At 42.1% G+C, this 7,750-nt stretch overlaps 1 long non-coding RNA gene across 6 annotated transcripts; it reads right to left on the bottom strand.

Moving 5' to 3' along the window:
* Positions 1-2,800: 2,800 nt before the first annotated feature.
* On the bottom strand, positions 2,801-6,997 carry LOC119296080. 6 transcript variants are annotated; one of them, XR_005144780.1, is made up of 7 exons: positions 6,153-6,997; positions 5,956-6,087; positions 5,639-5,773; positions 5,434-5,533; positions 4,713-4,919; positions 3,560-4,351; positions 2,801-3,220 (listed from the first exon to the last, which is right to left on the bottom strand). It is a non-coding gene; the product is annotated as an uncharacterized LOC119296080 (long non-coding RNA). The 6 variants fall into 6 exon arrangements; XR_005144779.1 differs by having other exon boundaries at positions 2,801-3,603; positions 4,038-4,351; positions 6,153-6,995; XR_005144776.1 differs by having other exon boundaries at positions 2,801-4,351; positions 4,713-4,922; positions 6,153-6,995.
* Positions 6,998-7,750: the final 753 nt, after the last annotated feature.

Below are 7,750 nucleotides of genomic sequence, written 5' to 3'. Positions count from 1 at the left end.
TTAGTGTCTCCTTGAAAGAAAAACCGTAGGAATTTTAATATCCACTTGTCCTCCTTTTCAAATTCCTATTCATGAAGCACAAGACTAAGAGATAGTAGCATAATAGCATTATAACCGTACATTTTCTTGTGGTTTTACTTAATCTCACCATGCTTCTTTGCATCTGTTATCTTCCAATTCTTGTGAACCAAACACCCAGATTGGCAGAAATCTTGTGTTTTTAAATTCTCTATTTTTCACGTGCATTCCTATCCTATTACTGTGTATTTCCTATCACTGCGTTGTTAGAATCCTCCAATTCAAATGAGCCCTTACAGAATTACATCTCTTATAGATAGTTGTCAAAGAAAACCTTGCATGGTTTGTCCCGCTCCTGCTGCACCGTCGTCCACCCCAGCTCAGTTGCTCCAACGACAGAAGGGTCCAGCACAGCAGGGATTGGCCTCCATACTGTCGTTCGCTGACTAAGATCTTCTTCCCCGCCGCCGGCAGCCATGACAACTGCATTACTATCATCAACCGAGCAGATGACCTCGAGGACTACACGGGTCCACAAGAGAGGTCGCACTCTTTCGTGTCTGCTTACGTTGTGCATCGCTTAATATTACATGACACTTTATCATCCTGTTCACCGATTAGACTCTGAGTCAGCTCCAAACTAATGGTCAAACTTGAGTTTTTAAATGGTTGTGGGGTACATATCGGGGCCACAATCAATAGTATCTATCTACTATCTGGTTAATCTCTGGTGTCTACAATGAGTTTCATTTTGGGTGGGAAACAAACAGTAAAGAAGACATTATCTGTATTTTTTAACTGAAGCCATTATCTGCCTACTATCATTGGTTTTGGATCTATCCACAGGTTGCTACCATCTCTCTGGATTTCTGCGTGCACTCCTTACATAATCTCACTATGTTTTATTCCTGCTAGTTGACCCATTGCGCCAAATGGCGCAGAGACCCGCTAAAGCCATGTTGTCGATGAAAATAGTTTCATTTTGCATGTATATATTCAATACTTGTAGTAGAAATCCCATGTGTTAAAACATGTTACATTGAAAATTTATCTATTACGCTGCGAAATCCGAGTTTGAAAAGTTAATTATATTTGTATAACATGTAGACCAGCTAAGGAAGAATTGTTTTAGTTGAAAATATGGTTATCATGATGAGAAAACTGACTTAAAGAAACATATTTGTATAAGATGTTTAGATCAGTTAAGGATGTATTTTTTTACCAGTGTTTGCCACCAAACTTTATTTTCCATGTGCACGAAAAAGAAACTCTTTGTGTTGTGCATATGAGGCATAGTTATTTGAAAGGCATGTATGCTACCTAGCCCAGCTCACGAACGAAGTCGTGTTTGACACGTCGCACCAAATGGTGTAGATGCCCGCTGTCTACAATGAGATATACATACACATTTTAATTTGGTAATACAGAGTCCTATTGCAACCAAATTAAAAGTACACACATAAAACATCGCAGCCGGAGCTCGATGCTTGCTCGGTGGTGCCCTCCTTCCATGTCCTTAGGTGGCTAGTTGGTGTGCGCATAGTGTTGGTCGTCGGCATCGCCGTTTAGTGCTTTAGCTCATTGGCATTGCCGGTGTGCTGTTCTACTTTGTGCCATGTACCTTTCTTTCTGCTTTGTCTTTCATTCATTTTCATTGTAATGTGGTGCTCATGTAATCCTAGCCGGTTGATAGCTTTGTTAATTCAAAGTCGGGCTAGGTTCGAGCTCTTCTCGGGCTCGGCCGGCGCCTTTTCTCTAAAAAAATGCCAGGCTGAAAGTAACCATACTATACTATATACCATTAATCCAAGGGCTTGTGTGGTTGATTAATCCTAGCCCTATTGGCACTCCAAACTCCTTGTCATGTAGGACAGACAAAACGTGCTTCAAGAAAAAAGACCATGGAACATTAGACCGTAAGGGCCGACAAGAGATGTAGGTAATCCTAGTAATAGGACAGCCGCTGGTATAAGTCTACATAAATATGAGAATCAAAATTGAAACAATCTTTCATTGCTTTTGACCCTGAACCATCTCAATATTGATGGAAAAAGATGGTGTTAAAGATGCAAATATAACATGATATAAAGCTAAAGAAGCCACACATGTCCTTCTGTCTTGTTTATCGTTTAAAGGAAAATCAAACTGGCAGCGCCAACCAACATAGTATAAGAAAGTGAAAGGTACATTCTTTATCCAGTTCCCGCACAAATATGATAACCATTTAATGGATGGTTCATCTAAGAACAACAAAGATAAATATCCTAGAACGATACCTCCAGAATGACTCCATAGTTCACATAGGATACAATCTTGCATGAGAAGTAGAGTATTTTTAGTTTCCTATGATCAAATGTAGGCACCAAAATGAAAGAAATGAATCTCTAGGTACTTATGTAGTAGATTTATAACACGAGGTCATGTAACAGGCAGAACATAGCATCATGAGAAAGGAACGAGATCATATCCCAGTCATCAAATTTTCCATACACACAATTGTACCTAACAAATGGGCTTGGCTAACAGGAGAACATAAGAAAGTATTAGTTAACTTAATAATCACCTGGAAAGTCAGCAGGGCTAGAAACCCAAGAAACTAAATAAGATGGGTATGACTAAAAGAACAATAGCATGGTGCAGATTCTTGTAGTCAAATAGATTGATGGTTAGGTAAGCAATTCTACAAAAACAATTTAGGGAAAATTTAGAAACATAACACATGCACTGGATTTCTCTTGTAAATTTGCATTTTTGCAGAGTCCCATATGGTAAGAACAGCAAAGACAGTTAATGATCAATGAGCATTCCACCTACTTTTGTTCTCAACACCCGATCATTAACCATTAGTCGAGTTGTTTCCTCATAAAACAAGTAGACAGATAAAATATGCGAGATCTATATTACATGAAAGTGTGCCAAAGCTATCACACTACAACTGGATGTTAAACCAGGAGGAGAGCATGACTATCTGAAGGGGGAAGCTAGAGCTATAAAATCTTCATTCTTCTCCTGGACCACAACTTCACCTGATGTCAGCAAGGAGATTGTGATATGCAAAAGATCCAGTAATACAATGAATCTGATTAGAATCACAATTTCTAATTGTTTTTGTAAACTAATTGCATGCATGGATGGTGCATGATAGCTACAGCTTTGCTTTCTTCCCAACCGCAGGTGCTTTTTCACCAGCGCTGGCATAAGCCTACAGAGGTAGCGGTTAGTAACAAGCTGTAAGATTGACAGTCTAGCTGAACACTAATTGTTGTATATAGGAGTACTACAGAAGTAGCAACTTTTAGCCTTTGTTTTGTTTGAAATAGAAACAAGAACTATATACTTCTGTGTAACAACTTTCTCATGTTTCCCAATAGTTCAAAAAAAGCTTCAGGAATGTAGTGCAGCTACTAATTAGCATATGTTCGCATGCAAGGAAATTATTTTCATCTAGTATATAGTACAGACACTAGTATTCTATGGAAGCCATCCCATATACTTCCATATATACTGAGAAGGAAAGACTGTTTAATGTAAAGAAGCATACCTCGTTTTTTGGTACTACTAAATACATGATGCATAAGCGGAGCACTGGCAAAAGAAGAAATGAGTAATAATTTAGGGAATAACATGGCAAGAGTAAGCCTTTAGGGGATAACATGGCAAGGACAATACAATCAGGGGAGAAAGCGGTAATGACACTACACTTAGTTGAGCATGCAACCTAAAGTATCATAGTTCAGCCATAATTCACAGAAACTGATGTCAAAAGAATAGGAAATAGCATGCTGAAAGTGTAATAATATCCACAGATACATAGTTCAGGCCGCGACCCAAAGCATCCTAACCTTTCAGAGCTATACCAATAGAATACATAGTTTACCGAACTCGCGCATGCTCTCCAACTGCGTGATTGTGGGAGCTACCATGTCGGAATCCTCCTTCGCTATGTCATCCTTCTCAACTCCAATAGAGAAAATAACTCCTATAGACAAAGACGTATGATTTTGTTGTCGAAGGATTACCGGTTTTATCTGGGGGCCAAGGACGCCATTGATGAAGGTGGCACTCATTGTGGAGGCTGCAAATCCAAATCCGAGGGCCCAAAACGCTGATATGCAAGGAGGATAAATTGTACGTGAGACAGAATCAACGAACACCAAACGGAGAATCACTTAGAGAAATCTCTCTGAGAAAAAGCGTAGGGAACAAAAAGAAACTGAATGGAAAACAAATGCATCCTTGTTTGCCGTCGAAGAACGATGCGTGCTTCTGCAATGTCGTCATGCCGCAGGCACCCGAATCATTGACGTACGCCGACGCATGGCTTCCTTTCCAGCTGGAATCAAGAAGGGAACACCATGTGTTGAGCTTGTACATAGATAAAGAAAGAAGGTACATTTAAAGTCAGGAAGTAATATTTCAGATAACTACAAATAAGAATCATTCGATAGCTAACTGTGTATCTGTAATACTGCACATGCATGTACTATCCTAGTCCCACAAAGCTCACTCTTGTGAATCAAATGGCCGTAAAACAATACAATTTTGCATAGTAGCTTGGATAAAAGAGAAAAAAATGCTGCACACGCGTTTCAAAAGATAAAGCACAAATTATTTGCTTGAATGTTTTGTATTGCATACAGGGCTAAACTTGTAGCCTTAAAAGATAACAACTGTTAGCAAGGAAAATCACGGACATTTACTGATAACATGAAGATCACCACAGAGCCCTTTCCAGTTGGATTTGTCATTGCTCGGTTGACTGGAGAGGCACCCATTTCCCATCAGTAGCAGCCAGACTTCTCCCCTCCACTTTGTGATGAACAATTGCGCCAAATGAGCAGAATGCAAGGCACCATAAAATTCACTTCCCGGAGACGCATTGTTCATGGCCTTCCGTTTCACTTCTTGTGGACAAAATATAAAGAGAAGACTTAGTAATTTACTACTACAAAATCATCAACACGTATATAAAGTATGCATATAGAAACGAGGTAACCATAAACCCAGACGTTTGCTTGTAACAAAACAAAGTATACAAAACATTTACAGAATATCGAGAGCAAAATACATCAAAACAACATGTTTAATCTTGAATAAAATAATTATCTACCAAATGTTCCTAATGGTACTTGAGATGAAAAACATTGGTTACCAAATTAAACGAACATATTAGTGGACAAATGCGCCCACTAATACTATTATAATGTATCTTCCTGTAAATGAACATAAAGATCTGTCTTGAAAGTATTCATATGTATTTTGCTTTATATTATATCTGACTTCATGTCTTCATACATCCATGATTCATGCAAGAAGTAATATATATGTCCCAGTGACAACTATATAGAACAAAGTGATATCACACAGAAGGAGAACAAACAAGGTAACTAGAATTAAAGGTGTCGTTCGGACAACCTATAGGCATAACCAGTTTTTGCTCCTCCTCTTGAATCGCTTCAGATTCATCAATTGATTCGGTGAACCATATGAGATGCTTCCCACACCATGAGTTGGTCTGGTACAGAATTAATTGAATCAGGAATATAGCAGATATGCAACTATAGTTGGGAGTTGAAGTGAAGCAGGAGTGCATTTGAAAAAAAGAAGAAGCAAGAAGTACCTTTATACCAAGAGTAAGAAATTGCTGCAGACATGTGGTCGTATCTAAATCAGTGTATCTCAGAGCAGCCTGCAAAAATGGCATGTGTACCATGCAGTGTGATACACCTAAGCATCTTGAATCACCCCAGGATACCTAAAGTGCCATTAAGGGAACACTCAGCGATGGAACATCAAGTACTAAATGGTCGAATCAGTGACATCCAAATGGAGAGAGAGAGAGAAACATGAGCATGCTTATCGAGCAATGGGAACAAGAAAGGGAACACTTTCTTCAATAAATATTTGGCAATGTTTCCCCGATATGCAAGAAGTTACCTAGCATGACTCCTCATGCGGAGCTGCATCGAGAAGAAGATATAGGGCTGATCGAATATTTTATCCTCCTTGCTCTATTGCTCTTGTTGGCCTGTCCTGCACGACCTCTCCCTTCCACTCCTCGAGGCGCTCCTGCAGTCAGCACAACCATCCATGAGACAAGAGGGGGAAAAGAGAGTGAGGAGGTGAAGGCAAACCTGAATCACCTCCTGCTGCTCCGGCCGGCGAGCCTCCTTCAACTGCTGACCCCGACCACATCCCCTGCTCGACCAACCCCGCTGCTTCCACCCAGAGGCGCAGGACTCGCCATTGCTTTCTACCTTCTCCCTCCGAACTGGCCGTCATCGTGGAGTACCTAAGGGTGGGAGCATGCCCGGATCCGCCACTCCATCAGCCCCTGCCGCGCCCAAAGATTGGCGCGGTTCGTGCAGCGGCGGCTAACAAGGGAGAGAAGATGGATCTGGAGGGAGGGGACCGACGGCTATGGTGACGCGGGAGGGAGGAGGTAGGAGGTGGGATTGGCGTGGCGGCTGTGTTGATTGGGGAATGGGCTAGGGGAGGAGGAAGGGTGGAGGCGCTGACTTCCCACGGCCTACTGCCCCCGCTCCGACCCGCTGACCCGGCCGCCCACCACAGGACCAGGGCAACATATTGGGTTGACGGCGCCCGCATGGCCTCACCGCCACTACCGCCTGGATTCGCTAGCCGCCGCGTGGAGTCACCCTGGCCGCCGCCTCGAGTCACCTCCGTCCCCGCCGCGAGTGAGAGAAGAGAAGGAAGGCGAGGTGGAAGGGCAGTATGGTGGAGAAGGGTGACGCACGCGGCGGAGAGGCTCCATGGCGGAGGACGTGGTGACGGGACGAGGAGGCGGAGAGACTATGGGGATCGAGGGGAATGGGGGCTAGGGTTTGTGCGGCGACTGGTACGAGACCGAGGGGAGGATAGGATTGGCTGCGAAACACGCGGAGGGGATTGGCCAAAAATTTCATGCAGACATTGCTCCATGGTAGGCGCAAAGGCAGCCCCCCTTCACCTATTTTGAATTGTAATCGAGAGGAAGATATCTGTTCCGCGGGGGATTCAGAAGGAGAAGACCATTCCTATTTACCTGCTAAGTTTTTTGCTCTAACTTGGCATGCTGATGTTGGTTATATCATGCATATGGTGCCTTGCATTGCTTTCTTTATGCAACAAATATGTCGTCTGCTTAGTTTAGACATGCTTTATGTGAATGCCATCTGTTTATTTTATTCATCGTTTATGTGAATTATGCAATGCCATCTTATTTAGCCGGGCATCATATATGTGAATTTTGCAATGTCATCCTGCTTAGCCAGTCATCTTATATGTGAATTATATCAGGCCATCCTTTTTTCGTATTACATTTCTAAACAATGTTAGTACATTCAGCTATTCTTCGTGTGCATCAGCCATTTGACACGATGATGGAAACTTTCGGAGTGAAAGCAAGGTCTTCAGAGCAGACTATGCTATCTGACGAAGAGCATATCTCGCTGGTTACGGATAGCTCCTCAGAGGAGAATTCAGAGACAGATGTCCAGTCCTGTTTCCCCACATAGGTGTATGCTCTAACTTCGCAGGGTTATGTTGTTCATATCATGCGTATGGTGTCTTGCATTGCTATGCCATTTGATTAGTTTAGACATGTTGTGTGTGAATGCCACCTGTTTAGTGTCTAATCACCATATATGTGAATTATGCATTGCCATCTTGTTGCAAGACATTATGCATGTGAATTATGCAATGCTTTCTTGTTGCAAAGGCATTATATATG

This window comes from Triticum dicoccoides, chromosome 4B (assembly GCF_002162155.2).
Source record: "Triticum dicoccoides isolate Atlit2015 ecotype Zavitan chromosome 4B, WEW_v2.0, whole genome shotgun sequence".
In the NCBI taxonomy this organism is placed as follows: Eukaryota; Viridiplantae; Streptophyta; class Magnoliopsida; order Poales; family Poaceae; genus Triticum; species Triticum dicoccoides.
The sequence above is the reverse complement of the archived record's forward strand: the minus strand, read 5'-3'. Positions and strand labels throughout refer to the sequence as shown.